Below are 20633 nucleotides of genomic sequence, written 5' to 3'. Positions count from 1 at the left end.
TTTTAGACCAAAAGAACATAAGACTGGCTTCTTATTTATGTGTTATAGAAACTAACCTTTCTGTTGATTATGTAAAGTGAAGGAATAATTGTCACCTGGAGAATTAAAGTACAGTTAATGCCTTAGATACTTGATTACAATGAACTGAGGCTTTAATAAAATTTCCTTGAATGACATGCTGTTAAAATATGCTCTTTATAGTCAACTTGTTTTTTTTTTTTTCATTTTCTATTTTAAAGAATAGTACCTTAGTAGTCTTTACAAGCTATGTTTGATAACTAAAGGGAAGTATAAAAAGATGCACATTAAGTTATTAATAGTTACACTGGCAAGGTGTAGAAAAGGGTGAAGGGACAGACTCACATTTACTTTATATGCTTTATACGTTCTATTTTAAACGCTTGTATTGCTTTTGTGATATGACTGACTAAAGTAAAAGGTGTGAAGAACTGAGAAAGTGCATGACCTAAAAATGTTTAATAAAGGCTCATTGAAGCTTATTGTTTATATTTACAAGATTCACTCTGAAGTTTACCTTGAATCACTGAGAACTTTTGAATGGAATTCGGGTGCATAGATCCCTGGGGGTACTTTCGATCTACTTTCAAGATCCAGAAATCTGTTCCTATGGTATTTCCTTAGGACACAATAGTATTTTGTGGTCTGGATCATGGACATCATTGTCCACATGAAATAAGACTTTTCATAAATATCATATAAAGCAAATATTTCTGTAGGAGAAAAATCGAAAGAGTTGAGTCAGTTACGCATGGTTTAGGAGCAGGTACTCAGGAGCCAGACGGACTGGGTTCAAATTCTGGCTCCATTACGTTCTAGCTGTATGAGCTTGGGCTAGTTAACAGATTGCTGTGTGCTTGAAATTCCTCATCCGTGCAATAAATAATAATACTGGCCCCAGAGGATTGTTGTAGGCAATAAATAAATTGATTTATGTAAAGCACTTTGAAAAATGGCTGATACAATATAATGTCTGCAATCATGAACTTATCTTGCATAATAAAGCACCTTAAAACAACACTCATTTCTTTTTTCTCATGATTCAGCTTTGGTGGGCAGTTCTGGTCTGGGCTACTCTGGCTGGGGCTAGATAGTCGAGGATGGCTTCACTTACGTATTTAGTGTGATGGTATCTGGGAGATGATAGCAACTAGGCTTGATCACATAGTCATGGTCACAGGACTCTCACAGCAGCAAGAAGGCAAATCCTAACTCTACAATTGCTTTTCAAGCCACTGCATCTGTCATATTTGCTAATACCTCATTGGTCAGAGCATAACCAAGTCCAAGCTAGTATGGGAGACTTCTCAAAGCCTAAGTACAAGTAGGGAAATTATTTAGACTATTTTTGAAGACAATCTAGTTCAAACACTGTATGGGAATGAGCTGCTGCTATATAATAACTATCATTGTTATTATTGATACTAACTCTCCAAACATAAAGCTACTAAAAGTAAAGCTATACTCAAGTAAAGCTCTTGAGTATGTCTTCAGTCAGTTAGTCATTAGCATTTGCGTTTCCAAATATTGTGGGAGACTCAAAAATTAATACTTGCAACAGGAGAGTTTTTAAGAGGAGCTTATTCTGCAGGGCTGAAATTATTATTTTTGTTACAAACTGTAGCTGTCCCTACTGGTCTCCCTGGGAGCATTTTGCAGGTTATAAAATACAGCGATTACTATGGTAATCATATTGCAAGTATAAAATGGCTTTGACCTACTTGTTAAAATGCAGTGTGTATTAAAATAAAGACTGTGAGCTTAAAGCTAAATGAACTCAGAATAAAAACAGAATAGCAAGTCCAGAGTGCTAGAGAGATCTTCAAAGCAAAGGAGGGCATTTCATAAAGAGGATGCATTTTTCTTCATTCTTTCCATTTTCCTCTTGCTGCGATGACCTCCGGGAAATGACACCCATTTCAGAGAACATTTCTGTTCTCTGTCTCACAGGCAGGATAAAAAAGTAAGATCTACCATTTGCAGAGCTACTTACTTTGCAGGAGCCTAAGTGCAGAGTCCTTTGATACACTATTTCTGTTTCTCATGGTAGTATCTCCCCAAAGCAGAAATTATTATTCTCTTTTTATAAATGAGAAAACAGAGGCTTAGAGAGAATAAAAGGCTTGCCCCAGGTAGGGGAATTCTTGTCCTCTGAGGCCTGCATCACTGAGAAGTGCTCTATCAGGACACCTGAGACCTCAGTGATTGGTTACAACCATGCAAATTGATTTGTGCATTGTACATTGACTTATTCAGAAAATATTGATTGTGTGCCTATTTTGTGCCAGACAACATACAGATTGCTGTGTTAGTCAACAGGCAGGGCATCTGAGAGCATCACCTCAGGTAGAGGAAGGCTTCCAGATGTTTGGATGTGACCTGGAGGGAGAGTAGGCATCACTCAGGAAAAGGGGCTGCGCTGCGTCTCAGGTAGCAAGAGTAGTGAGAGCATGTAATCAGAGCACCTTCAAGAAACAGGTAAGTTTAGCTCAATTAGGGGGAAAATTTTGATAAAGGATGTTGGCATTATGCACATGGATCATATCCTGAAGTTTTCTGTGAGCTGGGTTCCTTTAACTGAGGATACTAGGAAGACATAAAAGAGTGTTCAGCTGGGCATGATAAGGTCAAATGGAGCATTTAGCCAGGTCATTCCAGCCACAGTGTATGCAGTGGAATTGGAATAGGATGAGAGGAGAGACAAGATTTCTGGTCTGGTGATAAGATTGGTGCAGTAGTCCACAAAGGAGAGAACAATGCCTGGACTAGAGTATGGTGGACGAGGTAGAAAAGTGAGCAGCTTTGGGGGTATTTTTTAAAAATAAGATTTTATAGATTTTTCATTCATTTACAAAGCTATGTAATTTCAAGAGTAAGTAGTTTCATACTTCTATACATGTCTATGCTTCACTCACTACCGAAATCACAATGCCATTACTATCAAATTAACCCCTTCTACCTATTGTTCTCACCCCCTACCTCTTCTCCTAGGATAATCACAGTACTTTTTAGTGTTTAGGAATAATATGTCTAAAATTACCTTAAAATTAATATATATAATATATAGCAATATATGTTGAAGTTATATATAACATATTTAATATAAAACTTATGCATCATAGATGTGAACATTGAGATGCAGAGACTTGTAGGTTAGTGTCACACAGATAGAAAATTGGTAAGGTGGTACTGAAGTCTAGAATCTAGCATTTTTCTGTATAGTCTTAGAAACTGTACAGAAAATAATACCTTAGTTCTCTAAACTCATTGTTTGGATGTGAGAGACTGGCAGGGGTTAAGAATGGCATCTTACTGTCTTGGGAGTTTGGGTAGATGGTTTGACTGAGAATGAATACTTGGAAGAGGATAATGCATCCATGGTGGACATGGTGACTTTGTGCCCATAGAACTTCCAGGTGAAGATGCCCAGAAGGTAGTTAGGACATGTGAATCTGAACCTTAGGAGAGACCTCTGGAGGGCCAACAGCATCTGAGGTCCGAGTGCTCTGTAAGCCAACATTTGTATGCCTTTTCCATCCTTCTTTGTCCCCTTCTTTGACTTTATTTTGCTCCAAATAGCAGTTACAGCCTTATTTTCTTATTGTTTCTCTCTGCCACAATTGAACATAAGCTCCATAAAGGCAACGACTATGTCTGTTTTGCTCTCTGTCACAAACCCAACACCTAACTATGTCAGCCCACAGAAGGTGATAGACGCCACTGGACCCAAGGGGAGTTTATTGTCTCACCTCTGCAGAGTGTAGAAAAGAGAAGAATTTTGAAGGACTTCACTAAAAGGCAGAGAAAGAGGAACCCTCAAAGAAAGCTGAGAAAATGTCTGCTCCTTTTGCTCTGAAACTCAAATAGTAAAACATTTAGAACTTTCTCGTTTCGAAGTAGAGTGGCTCTTAGGACTTGATTTCTAGACACAGTGAGCAGAATAGAGCCAGTAGATGATGTGCTTGAGTTTCTTTGTTTTTTTTTCCCCCCTCATTATATATATAAAAAATGTCAGCCAAATGCAAACATGGCTTTCACACATAGGTGAAGAGGGGCAACAATCAGTGCATTAAATTCAACAGGAAGCAATTAGGATCTTTATATCTTGCAGGCCAATTTGCCATCATTTCTTAGGGGATTTCTTCCCAAGAGAGTTGTGTTGAGAAGGATTCCGACGCTGTATCCAGGTCCAACTGGAAAGAGTACTGTGATCACTTAGTGGTATTTGCAGTGGAAGCTGTACTTGGGTGGTAATAGAGCTGACAAACATTCACCAATCTCATCTGGGAAATCTGTTACTATAAGCAGTAACTTTCCAGAAACACATTTTTTATCTCTCATAGTATATACATTTACCAAATGTGAATCCTGCCTTCCCAAGTCTTCTTGGGACTTTGAGGTCCTCTGGTATCATTGGCATAATCACTAGGGAGTTAAATGAGGCCAGAGTGAGGTAGACATTTTACAACCTGTTAATTTTTATGCGACCCAGGAAAGCTGTGACTACAAAATTTAAAGATCAAGCTCTCTTTTTTTGTCCATAATTAGAGACATAATCAACCCCAAGCATTGCAATTCCCAAAGTAATAATAAATTGATGTGCTGATAATTACAAAAATAAAAGAAAACAAATAGACTGCCTGATAAATTCATATCGCTGATGCTCTAATTCTAGAAGCACCCTGAAAAAGAAATCTGAAGGTGAAAGCTTTTATACTACAAATAAATTTTGTGTGTTCAATTTTTTGAATTTTCAATCCACCGTGAGTTCAGTAGGGATGAGTGATGTTTTCAGATTTAACTTCTTTTAGGTAATATCTTCGATGTACTTCTCTATTTGTGCCGATCATTTTCCTAGGGAAAAGTGAAATTCTCTTTTCATCCTTCCTGAAGACAGTAGAGTCTTCAATGGCTAGTGCCTAATAAAAGTTTTCTTTTTGGAAATTCCCCAAATTGTGTCTCCTAAGAGACTAATCTCCAAGCACGGTGACTAGAAACCTCAAACTTTATGTCTAGAGGACAGGACCAGCCAGACTGTCAAAAAAGGCAAGTGGCATTGCAACTTTTTGCTGGTAGCTTATAGTAACTAATCACTGGCTCTTGAGAGATAGTAATCTCCTGTAATTATGGACATACAAATTTTTTATATGTTGCTACAAGTCAGTTCAATCGTAACTTGAGTTGTGGCAGTGCTATGCAATAACCTCTCCCCTTATGAGGGCTAAGGTATGGAGACCCATGACCATCAATCTGTAATAATTTACTCAATGTCCACTATGGACTTAACTCTGTTACATACTTTAGGAAAAATTCAAAACACCCTTGAAGGCATCCACTCTATGGTGATGGATAGAACTGGCCTTTTAGTGATGAACATATTGATGCTGATTTATGACACTTCAAACTTATATAATGTTCTATTGTGCTGTTATTTCAATAAAACAAAATTTTAAATCCTTAAGGAGATTACCACTATCTTCCCAGTGCTGATTCTTGGGGGTATTGGGAGGAGGAGGAGCAAACAGGCAAGCAAAAGCATACAACCATTCAGGTAGACAGGAGAGTAGTTTAGCAGCATGAAAGAAGGGTTTGAGTGTGGTGACTTTGGGAAACTTGAAATGCCCTGGTTTCCCCACTGCTCATGGAGTGGGGCGGGGCTTGGGGGGGTGGAAGGGGAGGTGAGGAAGCTCCTTCGTGGAGGAGGAAGGGTTGAGGGATCCTTGGAGGACTGTGAGATGTAGGTGGTTTTAGTTTTCTGTTCTTGTATAACAATTACCTCAAATTCAGTAGCATCCAACAACACCTAAATTTATTTTGCTGTTCTTTGGGTTAGAAGTTCAGGCATGGTGTAGTTGGCTTCTCTTCTTAGGTTCTCAAAAAGCTGAAATAAAGTGTCTGCCGTCTGCCTTCTCATCTGCTCATCTTCTAAACTCATTCAGGTTGTTGGCAAAATTCACTTCCTTGTGGTGGGGCTGAGATCCCACTTCTCATTTCTCTCTCAGCAACATTCAGGTCCTTGCCTTGTGTCCACCTGTGTCTGCGGTGAGTGAGAATGCCCTCCACATCGAATGCCCCTCACTCTTTGACTCTGTGTCTTCAGAAGATCCCCATTGCTTTTAAGGGCTCAAAGGATTAGTTCATGTTCACTGAGGATAATCTCATCTTAAGGTCAGTATATTTGGGACCTCAATTAAAGCTCGAAGTCCCTTCACGCAGTGTCTAGATTAGTGTTTGCTTGAAAAACTGGGAGGAAATGTATGTCACCCCTGCCCCAGACCAGGAATCTTGGGGACCATTTCAGAATTCTGCCTACCACATGATTAGATAGAAGGCATTTAATGGCCAAGCTGGTCATCAAATTAATTGTCAAAATAATGGCTTCTAATGGGGATTGCATATATAGCTTGGAATTGGGGGGAGTGGGAAGAAATGACCTTCCGAGTAGCTAGATGGTGATTTAATTTGAGGGTTTGACTCACTGGCTCATTTCATGGTCTAGGCCCAAACTTACTTACCTCACTGTGCTTTCAGCTGCTGGCAACTCCTTTCTTCTCGCCCTTCTTTCCCTTCACAAATGCAGCTTTCCCTGGTCCAGGTTGCCAGCAGGATGGTTCTGCTGCTCAGGGGCATTAGCAACATCTGGAGATACTTTTGGTTGTTGAGACTATGGGGTGGGGGGCTACTGACATCTAGTAGGGTAGAGGCCAGGGATGCTGCTAAACCTCCTATGTGTATGGGACAGCCCCCAAAAAGAGGCAGTTATCTGACCCCTCCACCCCCCCCCAGTGTCAGTAGTGCCAGAATTGATCAGCTCTCTGAGTTGTCTTATTCCTGGGTCTCTTTCGAGTCTCAATAATTTTACTCATACCATTGTAGCTGCCTAATATATTTGTCCCTGCTTCCACCTCCAGGATTCCTACTCATTCTTTGAGACTTGCTGCGAACATCACCTTCTTGCTGGTCTAAGTCATTCTCTTATTCATACACAGACTGCACCAACAACTGCTTTGTTTTATGTGTGTACATATATAGACATAGATCTGTTTTTCTTCCACCAGCCGGTGAGTTCCTCTGGAATGAACTGTGCCTTTTTTATGTTGTGTCCCCAGAGCTTATTACCATAATGCCTTGAATATAGCAGATACTCAGTAAGTGAGTGTAAGGTGGGCGTGTGGGTGGATACACTTTTTTGTGAGTCAGCGCTCATGGAAAGTTCACAGAAGTAGACTACACTTAGTTTCCTCTCTGTCGTCCTCTGAATATCTCTGGTCACTAGGATCTAGCAGTTGTACTTATTGGCTGAAGTGGTCAAGACATGCAAGTTGGTGTATCTTGCATACCCAGAAGCAGGACTGCCTGGGTTTGAATCCCTTCTTTGCCTCTTAAAACTATGTTACTAGATGCAGGTTGCTTAACTTTTCTATGTCTTGGTCTCCTCCCCTGAAGAGCAGGGATCATTGTAGTTCCTGCTCCCGGGGGCTGTTGGACGGTTCTGTTGAGAGTTCCTATAAAGGCAGAGTGGGAGGAATTTGGGAGAGGTGTTGATTTGCATAATGCTTCCTTGTTTTCCATCTTCCTGGTTAATGAACTTCCCCAAAAAACCACTGGGCCCAGGTTAGCATGGCTGAATGCGGTAAACACCTCCAAAGTCATATACCTGGAAATCCAGAGCCAAAAGTTGTCCGCAACTGCCCAACAAAGAGATGTATCCAAAATAGCTTTATAGTAATGCTCTTTAGTGCTTGAGAGACCTCAGGTTCCCTTGTGAACTAAAAGTTTGCCTTTTCTGTTTAGGAGTTATATGAGAAAAAAAACAAATATTTGGAGGAGGGAATCTTCCAAAGGTAATCAAGAGATTGTGCTCAATCTTTCATTCATTAACTATTTTTTTTTAACCTACTTGATGACATCATGGAGAAACAATGAATATATTAGTTTGGTTTCGAGAAAATTTAAAAAATACAAGTTCCAGGTCTTATCCCAAACAATAAATTTGAATTTCCAGGGTTGTGACCCAGGAATCTGTAGATTTGACATAATCCTTTGCACATACTCAGGGTTTGGAAACCAATAGACTCCAAATTAAGGATCTCAAATTTCGGCACTAATAAGAATAATGGACTGAATGTTTATTTAATTGATTAAATTTATTTATTTTAAAGATTTATTTATGCATACACGATACTGGGGTGTTGGCCAGAGGTGTGGGAGCTGCAAGGATTCATCAGAGACAGAGCAGGGAACAAAACAGGCAGATTTACTGAAATACACTGCTGAGGGGAGCAGTGGGTGAGACAGGAAAGGTCTACTGCACTGTGTGTGTCAGCTCCCTGGCAAGGGATCCAACTCATGTTGCAGTAGCTGGTGATAGCTTTGGCAATAGCTTGATATTGCTCAGACTTTAATCCCTGCACCACCAGGGAGGCCCTGGACTGAATTTTAAAAAGTCAATAGATTTCTACTTAGAACTAGAAATACAACTACCCGGGTATAGAACAAAGTAGATGGAGTCTAGTAAGAGACATGTGAAAGGAAAAGAAAAAAATACCCCAAAGCTAAGCAGGTTCTGGTAGGCAACTCAGCATGAATCAAATTAGCATGACCTTAGAACCATGTCATGAACAAGGAGGGCAGACACCCACCGTCCCCTGCCCTGCTCGGTCATGCCAATGTTACCTTGGTTAAAAATTAATTAAAAATAATATTCTCTTGGATTAAAAAAGTTCATTATTAAGAACACCTTCAAACATACTCAAAAGTAAAAAGAAAATAAAAATAGAAAAATAGTATAGGGCCTCCCCGGTGGCGCAGCAGTTGAGTGCTGGGTTGCGAAGCTGCCCGCAGCCTCTGCGGTACCGGTTCGATCTCCAGCTTCTCCCCGGCCACCGGAGGAGGGTCCCACATGGCGCGCAGACCTCTCCTGCCGCCCGCTGCTCCCCTCAGCAGTGTACTTCGGTCCTTCTGCCTGCTCTGCTCCCCGCTCTGGCTCTGGTGAATTCTCTTACCCTCCCGCGCTTCTGACTGTACCCAGTGCTTGCATAAATAAATAAATAAATCTAAAAAAAAAGAAAAAAAGAAAAATAGTATAATGGATCTATATATATATTTAATAATTATGAAAATATACTCTATTTCCTCCATCTGCCTCTTTTTCTTTTGCTTAACCTCCCTCCTTCCCACCTTCCTTTCCTCTCTTCTTCCTATTTTCCTTCCTAAATATTTTAAAACAAATCTCAGGTGTCATGTTATTTTGGTCTTACATTTCTCAACATGTTTCTCTGAGAAGCATGGATGTTTACTGACATAACCATATTTTTCCTAACAGCACTGACAATAAGTCCTCCTTCTAATTTGATTGGGGTGTCACATTTTGGCATTCACTGAATGTCTGGCTGTGGTGTAAAAAGGTTTGAAACCATGAGGAACAGTTAATAGAATAGGTTGATGGAAGATAAGGTTCAGGTTTTTGAAGGACATGGAGTGGGTGAGTGGTTGGACTGGCTTTGTATGATCCTCATTGGGGCCAGGCCAGGCTAGGGGGGGTGTTGGCTGCTGGCTTGCTGTAAGGAAGGGCTTACAGGAGCCAGAGGACTGATAATGAACTGGGCTGCCTCCGCAGTTTTCTCTCTGGGAGCAGTAGAATGTGAGATGCTGTAGAATGGTTTGTTTCCTTCACTTTATGAATATCAAGTGCCTGACTCTGGTAGGTGCTACTGTTGTAAAACTAAGACAGACCAGGCCTCCCTGGTGGTGCAAGGGGTGAAGATGCAACCTATGAAGCAATCCGCAGCCTCTGCAGCACAAGTTTGAATCCCGGATGACCAGGAAGTAACCCACATGGTGGGGCAGACCTCTCCTGATGCGGCCGCTGCTCCCCTCAGCAGTGTACTTCGGTCAATCTGCCTGTTCTGTTCCCCGCTCTGTCTCTGGTGAATCCTCTTACCCCCATCACCTCTGGCCTGTACCCAGCTCTTGTACACATAAATAAATAAATCTTTAAAAAAAAAAAAAAAAACTAAGACCAAATCCCTTCCCTCATGGAACTTCAAATCTGTAGCAATTTTTCCCAGAATGTGAAATAGTTTTGGGTGGTTCAGTCAGTTGATTGACTTTGAGTTACAACAGTTCCTTTTAGTCTTCTAAACCTTGTAAGTACATCAAGGAGGAGCTCACATTTGAGGGATAGACATGCCACTTGTCTAAATCTTGATCATCTCCATTTTCACTGGAGAAAGAGCAACTTTAGTGTTATACCCTTTGGAAGGTCATCATTCCTAAGTAACTACTTTTTGAGTAATTTGTTAAATATCTTTATAAAAAAGTAAGGTAATAAAACATTTAGTGAAGAAATAATTAAAACCAATAAGGTACTAGGGATGGTTTTAATTTTTAGTTTCTTATTTTTCACATTTTAGGATTGCATACATTCATAGTCACTGTTAGGTTTACAGTTTTATGAGTTTTTACAAATGCATATAGTTATGTAACTGCTTCCCCAATCAAGATACAAATCAGTTATATCATCTTCCAAAATGTCCTTTGGCTATTCTATCCTACCTCTCATCTCCACCCTTAACAACTACTGATCTACTTTTTATTACTATAATTTTGCCCTTTTGGGAATGTCATGTAATAGAATAATCATATATAGTCTTTTCAATCTGGCTTCTTAGCACATTGTATTTGAGATTTATGCATTTTGTATATATTCATTCATTTTATTTGCTGAGTAGTATTCCATTGTGTGGATATACAAGACTTTGTTTATCCATTGTGAATAATATGACAAATCATAAGTATGGTACTTAGCAAAAGCAGATTTGGCAGAAATCCCAAAGGTGGTATGCAAATGATGAGTATTTGAAGGGAAAAGCTAGTCTGACCAACTTATGCATTAAAGAGTTATTTGCAGTGGGTCAAATTCCTCTCAAAACCTTTGACAGTTTACAGTCAGTCATTTGATTTAAATATAAATATGTTTCTGTCATCTTAAGTAAGAAAACATGTTTTGGGACTTCAAAACAAACCCAGAACATCCTATTGTACTTTTGTTCATTCATTTCATTCATTTATCCTCTCCCTCCTTCTCTCCTTCTTGTCCTCACTCATTATCCTGTCTCGCCCTCTCCAGCTCCCTTCTAGCCTCTCTCCATTCCTTCTACCCTCTCTCCCTTTGTTCCTCTCCCCCCCTTCCTCCCCCTAACATTTCATTGGTTTTTATGTAACTGGATTAATTAGAACTATTTCTCAAGGAGTTGGTTTTTCATAGAATTCACTTTGCACTTGGCATGTCAAAAAGCTGGTGTATTACTCAAATGCTACAATTTGTTCTTTGTATCTGAGTCAGGTTAGAGTTGGCTTCCTGCTTATCTGTTGTCCATTTATACCATTCTGTCCCTTTGCAGCAAATGAGCCTGGATTCTTGAGATCGGGCTGGGTGATGGTTGTGAGCACTGATAGATTGGGCATGGAAACACTTAACGGGGACAGGCTCTATCTCCTTAGTTAGTGTTACAGAGTCTCCAGGATATAAAGTGTCTGTATGAAAATTAAGAGTTTTTCTTTTCCTTTCTTTGGCTGATGCTATCTTTACCACTTAATAGAATAAAAATGATAAAAATCTTGGTTCTTTCTTAACATGTTAATTGCTGCTCTGTTTTCACTTTGTATTTCTGAAATATATTCATTTTATTTACACTTCTGTCCCACAAAGTATTTTGAATCCTTAAATTATATGTTTAATATTATCTTGTATGTGTGTCAGGGAATGGGGGAAATCACTTTGTAACTAACCAGGGCATCAAAGTCAGTAGCTTTCTCCATTTAGTCAGCTTGCTGTAGAATACAAAGGCTGCTAAAAGATTTGAGTACATATCTTAAAAGCTCATCAGAAATATTCCAAGCTATAGATTTTTTCCCTCTCTCTCAGCAACATTTCAAATACGGAGGTTCTCCTTGGTTTCCCCTGCTAGTATTGCTGAATTTAAAATGCCATAGGAAGAAAGACCTGTTTTCTCATCTGTGGAATGAGGGGGTTAGACTAGATGGGAGATGTCAAATTTCTAGCACTGGTACTGTCACTCCTCTATCTACATGACAGACATTATTAATCAATCACAGCATGCTTTCCTGCAGAATGTAGCCTCAGACTTCTTGTCAAGTCAGCACTCCAGGAAGCCACTACAAATCAGTCAATGTTAGTCCAAGAGATGGAATCTGTTTACCACTCTGAAACATTGGTGTTAAATCTCTAAAGGTTAGCTAGCCTTTGTATGGCAGAAAGAAGGATGTTGGAGGGCTTGGGCAATTGAAGACAATTTCAGGTCACTACCTGAAAGTAGGAATGGTGCTTTTTCCTTGTTTTTCCATATTTTCCCAGTCTATAAGGCAAAGTCTTTTTCATAGACATATGTTTGTTAAATGGTGCATGAAGGAGTGAATAGAAAGCATGCCCTTGGCCAATTCCTTCCTCACTAGGACTGTGCTTTTCAGAGCTTCTTCCAAAGGGCGGGCACAATCCTTGCCATTATTGAATTTCGTAAGCTTTAATTCAGGCCATTCCTGGAGATTGGCTAGATCACTTTGTGTTCTTATCCACCATGCATTGGCAGAGCCTAGCAACTTGACATCATGGGTTGGACCTTGCAAGTTACCCCCTCCTCCAGTCCTCTGATTCGTTCACAAACTTACTGAGTAATACTGAAGAGGGTCCATCTATTTTCCTTCTCCTCTGAGTCTCTGAATTCTTTCAACTTGATATATAGGAATCTGAGGAACTTTTGTCACAGTTTCAGGATTTAACACTGAGGAGAATCACATATTTGACAGCCTTTATTGGTTATTTTTAGGGAAGTCGATTTTAAGTTTCTTTAAGGAAAAATCAGATCTGATAACTTGTTATATTTTGATAGCATGCTAATATACCTTTTTAGGCACTGAGTTAACATTTAATATTCTTCAAGATAGTTTCATGAAAATAGGCTGTCTTCTTTAACTGTTAGAAGAAAATCATCTTTTAAAACAAAAGGTATTTTTTCCTCATCCAGGCACTGTATTTCATCTAATAATAATAATAGCTACCCACTGAGTAATCAGTTATAGGCTGGGCATTCTGCTAAGTGCTGTACATATATTATCCCTAAACTTCAAAACAACCTGAGGACAAGGAACAAGAATTCCATTTTATAGTTAAGATAAATGAAGCTTGGAGAAGTTGTATAACTCAGTCAAAGTGAAAGTGATCCTACTATTGGGATATAAAACTGGGTTTAATGCTAAACTCCTTTCTCCTAAATATTCCAACTCTCTAAGCACAATTATTACCTCCTTGGGGAGCCTTTTAAAGCTGTTGAAATTTTCTTCCTCTGTGTTTCCTTGGCAGTTTCATTGTCCCCTTTTTGATTTTTTATTTCTACTCTTGTTTGATAATTGAATGAACACATCCTACCCAGGAGATCTCAGCCATTTTGCCTGGTACATGGGCACAAAATATACAACTATGCATTCAAGATCCAGCTGTATATGCGCACTGGCAGGCTCGCTTCTCTTCTACTACTAATTGCCTTCTGCTTACCTCCCTCATAGCTTTTCTTTTGCATCCCCCCCTTTCAGGTTTTTATTAGCTGTTCAATTATGAATAATTAATACATGCAGGTGTTCTTATATTTATCTTGATTAAAATGCCCTATGCTTCATGAATCTGGAGATTTGTGAGTTTTATAAATGCTAGTTAATTTTCAACCATTATGCCTCTTCCCACTGTATCTGTTCTCTGTCGATGGTGTTCATTAGACATATATTGGGCCTTCTCATTCTGTCCTCTGTATCTCTTAGCCTCTCTTTTATATGTTTCAACTTGTTATCCCATTGTGCTTCCATTTGTGTAATGTCTTGAGATCTATGTCTCTCTTCAGCAGTATCGAACCCTTATTTTACCTACCAACTGTGTGTTTAATTTCAGTGAGTCTACTGGGAGAGGTAGGCATCATGCCTCATTCTCTTTAGAGTTGCCATTCTAGCTTTAATGTTTTTAATCATTTTAAATTTTTTCAGAATATTGTCTGTGACCTCTCAGCCTCATATTTGTTGACTTGTCAGTTTCCCATGTGTTGTATAATTTACTTTTGGGAGCTCATGCTTTGCAGGGTCAGTTAAAGTCTAGGTTGTGGAACTGACTCTCCAGGGAAATCTCCCATTTGTGAGGCATCCAGTGCTTATCATGAACAGGCCCTATTTTTATATTAATTTTTCAATATGAGCTTTTTGAATCTGAGTATTATTACTTTTACTCACAAAGGCATAGGCCAAGGGTTTCTAAAATCTTAGCTTAAACTTTCCCCTCCTACTAGAACATGGATAGAAACAGACAAGTTTCACTGGGCTGTTGGACAGTTTTTCTCATCTGTTTGTTCCTTAGGGGTTCAGCCCTCAGTGAGTGCTCCAACTTCCTGCTTCTCTTTTTCACAGGACCTTGTTTTCTCTTCTACTGGGGTATTAAAACCCTAGGGAATCAAGACAAAGGTTCCTCCTGCCACCAACCATCTTCCCTGCTCCTTCATAGCCACAGCATGATTCTGCACACTGTCTATTCTTTTTTACAGTTGCCTCTTTATTTCACTACCTGGGAATTTTCCTTTCTATATTCCAAGTCAACTAAGCACTTAAAATAATTTTTGTTACATTTTATCTAGCATATCTAGGTGTTTGAAGGGTAGACTTTTCAGGCTGTCATCATTTGCCATCTTGCCAGAACCAGAGCTTTTTATAAGTTTCTGGTAAAATATTGAAGTAATTCACAAGGATATATGTTGAAATATTAGTCTTTTTCCCACTTTTGACCTGCTAGTTCTCAAACCACCATGCCACATATGATAACCTTTACCATTTTCTTACGCATAGTTCTAGAAGCATTTTATGCAACGGTATGCGTATCTGTACATATTACACATGAAGATTTATTTTTGCAAGTGGAGATATATTTTATCATCTGCACTATACTTCACAATGTATTTTGAAATTCTGTGGCTATTAGTGCACTTAACCCCTTTTTATTTTTCCCATGATGGCATAGTGTTTTATTATATGAATTTAATGTAATTTGTCTATGCCCTCTATTATTATTAGATATTTGTTTTCAATTATTTTGATATAAGCTATCCTATAATAAAAATCCCTGTATATATCTTTGCTCATGTATCATTTCACATTATTCTCTTCATTTATTTGTCTCTATCTTCTTCACCCTAGCCCATGATGGTTAATTCTGTGTTAATGTGACTGGGCTAAGGAATGCCCAAATAGCTGGTAAATATTATTTTGGGTTGCACCTGTGAGGGTGTCTCTGTTAGACATTATCATTTCAATCAGTAAACTATCTAAGAAGATGGCCCTCTCCAGTGTGGGTTGCCATCTTCCAATTCCTTGAAGGCCTGAATCAAATGTCAAAAAAGTGAAGGAAGAGTATTCTTGTTCTCTTTTCTCCATCTGAGATGTCCATTTCCTCATGACCTCAGACTTGGGCATTCTCCATTCTTGACTCTGGAACTTAGACCAGTCACCATCGGCCTGTTAGTAGACCTTTGCCCTCCGCCTGACCTATACTACTGCTCCCTGGCTTGCAGGTGCAGACCATGGAACTTCTTGGCCTTCTCTGTAATAAATCTCTTTGTGTCTATATGTTTATATAGATGAACTATTGATCCTGTTGCTCTGCAAAATCCTGACTATAACACAACTCATTAGGAGTCCCTTGATGTCCAGGTCTTTAATCTTTCATAGGTTACCCCAGCCTAGCTCTGAGTCAGACTTGAATTCATATCTGCTCTATGAATGACTGTGCATGCACCAGGAAGCCAAACTGTTAGTCAAACCAGTCCTGGGACTGGTCTCCAGCAATTGTATTCTGATTTCAGTAATAACAACAGTGATTGACTATTCAGTAGTTTGTAGCTTACTGATTGAATACCTCCTCTAGTCCAGACATGATCTAATGCAATCTTTGTAACAATCCTCTGATGGGAGATTTCATGCTTTATGGACAAGGAAACTGAGGCACAGATTACATAACTAGTAAGAGTAGAGGTCATATTTGAACATTGTCTTGTCTGAAAATCAGTTTCTGGCCTCTTGAATACTACCTCTTAATAACATTTGTATAGAGACAGGCAACAGGATATATTTGATTGTTCATCACTTTGTTTATTCTTTCATTCATTCATTCAACAAATATTTACTGAGAGCTCACATTGTTCCAGCCAGGGACTGATACAGTGTGATGATGGGTATAAACATCCCTGCTCTGATGGAATTTACAGTGTAAAAAGAAGGGACAGATTAAACAAAAAAGTGAAAGTCTCATGAGTGTCTGGAAGGAGAGATAATGGGGAAACTATGCAAGCACATAGTTTGGGGGCTCTTCCCAGGAATAGAAGGTCTCCAACATCTGTGATGAATTGGATGAGCCTTGAAGAATGAGTGAGTGGAGAGAGGTGAACGGAGAGGTAAAAGCAGAGGGTCTAGTATATCCTGACTTCCTTTTGTGCTCTGCACAGTGTAATCTTGCTCTTCCAGCCACTGCTGGCTTTCAGGACCTCTTCCTGCAAGGACCTGAGAGACTGTGTCCCGCTGCAGAAAGGTGGCTGAACACTGCCGCTTCCCCACCCCCACCCCCCCTCCAATCAGCCCTTTCTAATTTTAAAGCAGTAGCTCCCTTGATTGAAATCTCAATTTGGGAACAGGCCTAGGATTGGCCTGTGGCTCAGAAATTTCACCAATAAGCAGAGCCGGAGGTGGGGAGGCGTCACTTTAAGCAGCCGGGAGGCAGCCTGGAGAGCTTGGAGCTTCTCTCTCCAGGACCTGAGTGATTTTCCTGGATCCGGAGCTGCGCAGGGAGCAGCTGCCACCGCCAGGGAATGTCACCCCCCTTGCTTGGAGCCCCTGCAGGGCCTCTGCTGGCCTTGGGTAGTGGACGGCCAGTGCCCCACTGGGCTTCGTAGCTGAAGCCCTACCCCCAGCCCCTGGGTCTGCGGCCCCTCTTTTCCTCCTCACCCCAAGTTCCTTCACCCAGTGGATGCTTCTCAGCAGAGAGCAATGCAGGACTGAGCAGGGTAAGTAGCCCTGGGGCTGGCTCAGGGAGGGGGCTCTGGAGAGTTACTCTTCCTTGGAAAAGGAGCCTTGAACTGGGAAACTAACCTCAAAGAAAGATGCGCCTTGCCAGATAGATATGGGGTGGTCATGAACTCTGGGCAAGAAACTAGGGATCCTTTTGATCTGATTGTCTGCCAGCTTTTGCATAGTCACTTTATTAACCAGTAATAGTTACAATGATATAATCAGAAGGAGGGGATAATGTTATTATATTAAGACTTCTTTGGGAGAAACATTTAAACTTGCTTTTCAAACCATCTTTATTCTCTTATAACTCCTTTCCTCGTATATTTAAAATGTTATTGCTAATGATCTGCTCATTTATTTTTCTTATACTATGAAAAATATAAAATGTCTCCAGCAAGATCTGCTTTAAAAAATATTGTTTTTTTTTTCCCCCTCCCACACTCCTTATTGTTTAGTTTCCTAGAACTTTTAAAACTCATTCCTTTTCTCCTTGATGGATTTCTGTCATTAAGCCACTCTGGATTTGTTCATTTGTTCTCTCTGAAGTGGGGGTGGTGGAGACAGCCCCCTCTCCTGGCCTTCCTAGTTCACACAGGCCAGTGAATAGGATGGAAAAAGCTGTTGGGAGCTTGGGGAGGTAACTGGAACCTCACTCCCCCAGGTTTCCAAATGCACCCTCTCAGCTGCTGACACTGGGCTCCTACTAACTTGAGGTGCTGGGTAGCTATATCCTAGAAAATTTTAAATCCGAAATCCCTGGGAGGGGAGATAATGTTTGTCTAAAAGATGCATTTTCAACCCCCTCTCCCCTTTCCCCAATCTGTTCACTTGAATATACCTAAGCAAGAAGCTGGGAACCCTCGCTGGGCGAGGGTCAGAGGTTTGTTTGTTTGTTTATTTTGCAGATGAGGCAGCTGAAAGAAATGCCTTCCAAAACCGGAGCCAAGTCTGATGCATGAATTGCCAAACTCCATTTCCGCCCATGTTAAATTATTTTGGCTTTTAGAGGCGCTCATTCTGCAGGGCTAGCCTTTATTTGCAGTTGTTTAGGTGGTGTGAATCATTTGTATACTTTGGGTTCTCTGCTTTCTGCAAACAGATGTTTTTATCTGTGCAACTAGTTGAGTAATTAGAAAGATGGACACAGCCCTGTATGTACAGACAGAATAAATACCACTTGGGGAGGATTTGGGCCTTTCCTTTCCAAATCATCAATTGCCAAATCTTCCAGCCGTTGGGCAATTCAGATAAAGGTGTCAAGTGAGCTGAGCAGTGAAGAATTTATATGTGCAGCTAATTCTGCTCGTCCTACTATAAAACATCTTCCCATGGGGCCAAAAAGTGGGGGGTGGGGGAGGAGGCTTATAAAAATGATCCTGTGTTCTTAGTCACTGACTACCCAGCAACCCCTGGGTTTCTGAGAACCTGCCAGGAGAAACTGTTGACTGGATGGAAGTTTCAAGAAATGCAGACCAGAAATCAGTACAAGTCCTCCTTGAGCGACTTTTATTTCTGTTTGGAGGAAAGGAACATTTTGTTAGAATAACGTATTGAGGCTGCTTTTCAAGAGCAGAAAACGGTTCTCGTTCGGAAGGCAGATTCCTTTTAAGAGTGTGAATCATTTGGTTTAGTTGTGTGTGTGTGTGTGTGTGTTTTCCTTCTTGCGGCGGAGGCTTGGAGATGATTAAACGTCCTGTCTGCAGGAAATTACCAGGAGATTTGAGTATTTTCCTGAATCAGCCTCAGATGGTACACAGCTCTGGGTGTAATACAAGCAAGCTCTGTTACCAGGCAATCTTTCTGCAGTGATACCGTCAACCTCTCCCAGTCTCTCAAGCTTCTCCATCAACAGACCTTTTACTTTTGATTTTGGAGGTTGTGCTTCCATTTAAGAAACTGCAATCATGTTCTCATTTTTTTTTTTTTTGAGCTTTTAAGATGGGACTTACTTTTGAGACAGTTTTATCGAGCCCACTTCCTCATTGGCCTCCTCCCACTGGCCTCAGCAGGAAAAGCTCTTGGCTTCTTTTCCCAAGACTTCCTTTAAGCTGGATTGTTATCCTTAGGGACACAGATGTCTTGCAGAATGAAAGATGCAAAGGTTTGCACTAAAATGCTCACCAATTTGGTAGTGACATTTATGGTCTTTGCAGAGCTGTTTGCAGAGAGCACAAAGTGGTTCTGTGTTGGGTTTACCCTGAAGTTCATCAACAATGTAGAGAATGGGCAATTCAAGATTGTAAAGGACAGCAGAGGGATGCAACGTGCTGCTTTGTGTGGATGTGCTTACAGAAATCTGTTGTTTGTAATCATTTGGGAAACCAGATCTCAGAAATGTTATGCTTCCCATGCTATTTTCCTTAATCTTTCCTGAAGGGTACCCAGTCACATTAAGCACTTCCTTAGCATATAATCAGAGAGAAGAGCCTTGGGGGGATAGAAACTCAGTGTGATATTATGAAGTCCATGAGGAAGCAGAGGGAATAGCTTTCTAGCTACCAAAACACAGACAGCAATCTTAGTTAAATATGATGAAAACTTCGTGGAAATAATTTTGAGAGCTTAAATGTAAGGCTCCAAAACAGTTTCTTTGCTATTTTTTATTTTCTTAAAATCCAAATGTCAAGGGTTTCTCTTCCAGGTTACTTGGCATTTGATTACCATGCAGGCTTATGGTGACATTCTTTTTGTATATTGTGCTACACTGACTGACAAGCAGGGGAAGACTCGACTTTTGCTAAGATTGTATCTGGACATCTTCCAGAAGAAGAGGAGATGTAGGGGCGGTGGAGGGAACAGACAGATGCAGGTTCTGTAGGACTGAATGTCTGGGAAAACTCATGAATGATTTTCCTGCAACTTTAACCAAGAGGCCTTTGAGATTTGCTTTTCATTTGATTTTTAACAACCAACCTATGTAGAGAAATCATCCCATCATCAGGGTCTCCCTTCGCAGAAAGCACCTTCCCCTGGCCAGCTGCCAGTCCCCAGGGAGGGTGCGCATGACATCGCTTATCACATTGCTGAAGATTTCCTTCTTACTGTTATTTCTTTAAACAAAACTACTTGATTAATCTTGGAAAGATTGGCAAAAATTTACTTTGCATTCACCTGTACAGCTGTAATTACAAAAATTTTCATTTTGCCAATGATTGAGGTAAAGTTTGTTCAGGTTTTTGAGGATGAGTGAATATCTATGGAGTTTAATTTTAGATAAATTCAAATTTTGAGCAATAGTTTGTTCAACCTGGCAAGCAGGTCTCACAGTAGCATGTTTTAAATGATAACAGTAAACAGAAGAATAGCTATTAATTTACTGTTTTGCCAAGCCCAGATTATCTTATCAGTCTCAGACTAGAGTCAGAGATAAGAATATACTTCAGAATGCTGGTTTCAGTAGGTCTGTGGTAAGACCTGGGAAATCTGCATTTTCAGAAGTCTCTCAGCTAGGACCTTGAACACTGTCTTGAGAGGTACTGAGATGTTTGTCCATTATCATTTAA

At 40.1% G+C, this 20633-nt stretch overlaps 1 protein-coding gene across 3 annotated transcripts in view; it reads left to right on the top strand.

The window, feature by feature from the left end:
* PRICKLE2 (prickle planar cell polarity protein 2) overlaps positions 1–20633 on the top strand; it is a 336923-nt gene that overhangs the window by 164994 nt on the left and 151296 nt on the right. The window contains exon 1 of one of the 3 annotated variants that reach the window (XM_054695295.1): positions 16796–17123. The exons of the other annotated variants lie outside the window; for them this stretch is intronic. The gene's annotated coding sequence lies outside the window, so the exon portion shown is untranslated. Of the gene's footprint in view, positions 1–16795; positions 17124–20633 lie in introns of those variants that run through there. 3 annotated transcript variants of the gene reach the window in all.

This window comes from Talpa occidentalis, unplaced genomic scaffold (genome assembly GCF_014898055.3).
Source record: "Talpa occidentalis isolate TD23 unplaced genomic scaffold, MPIMG_talOcc4v2.1 talOcc4.10, whole genome shotgun sequence".
Classification (NCBI taxonomy): Eukaryota; Metazoa; Chordata; class Mammalia; order Eulipotyphla; family Talpidae; genus Talpa; species Talpa occidentalis.
Note: the sequence above shows the minus strand (reverse complement) of the source record. Positions and strands in the feature narration are given on the sequence as shown.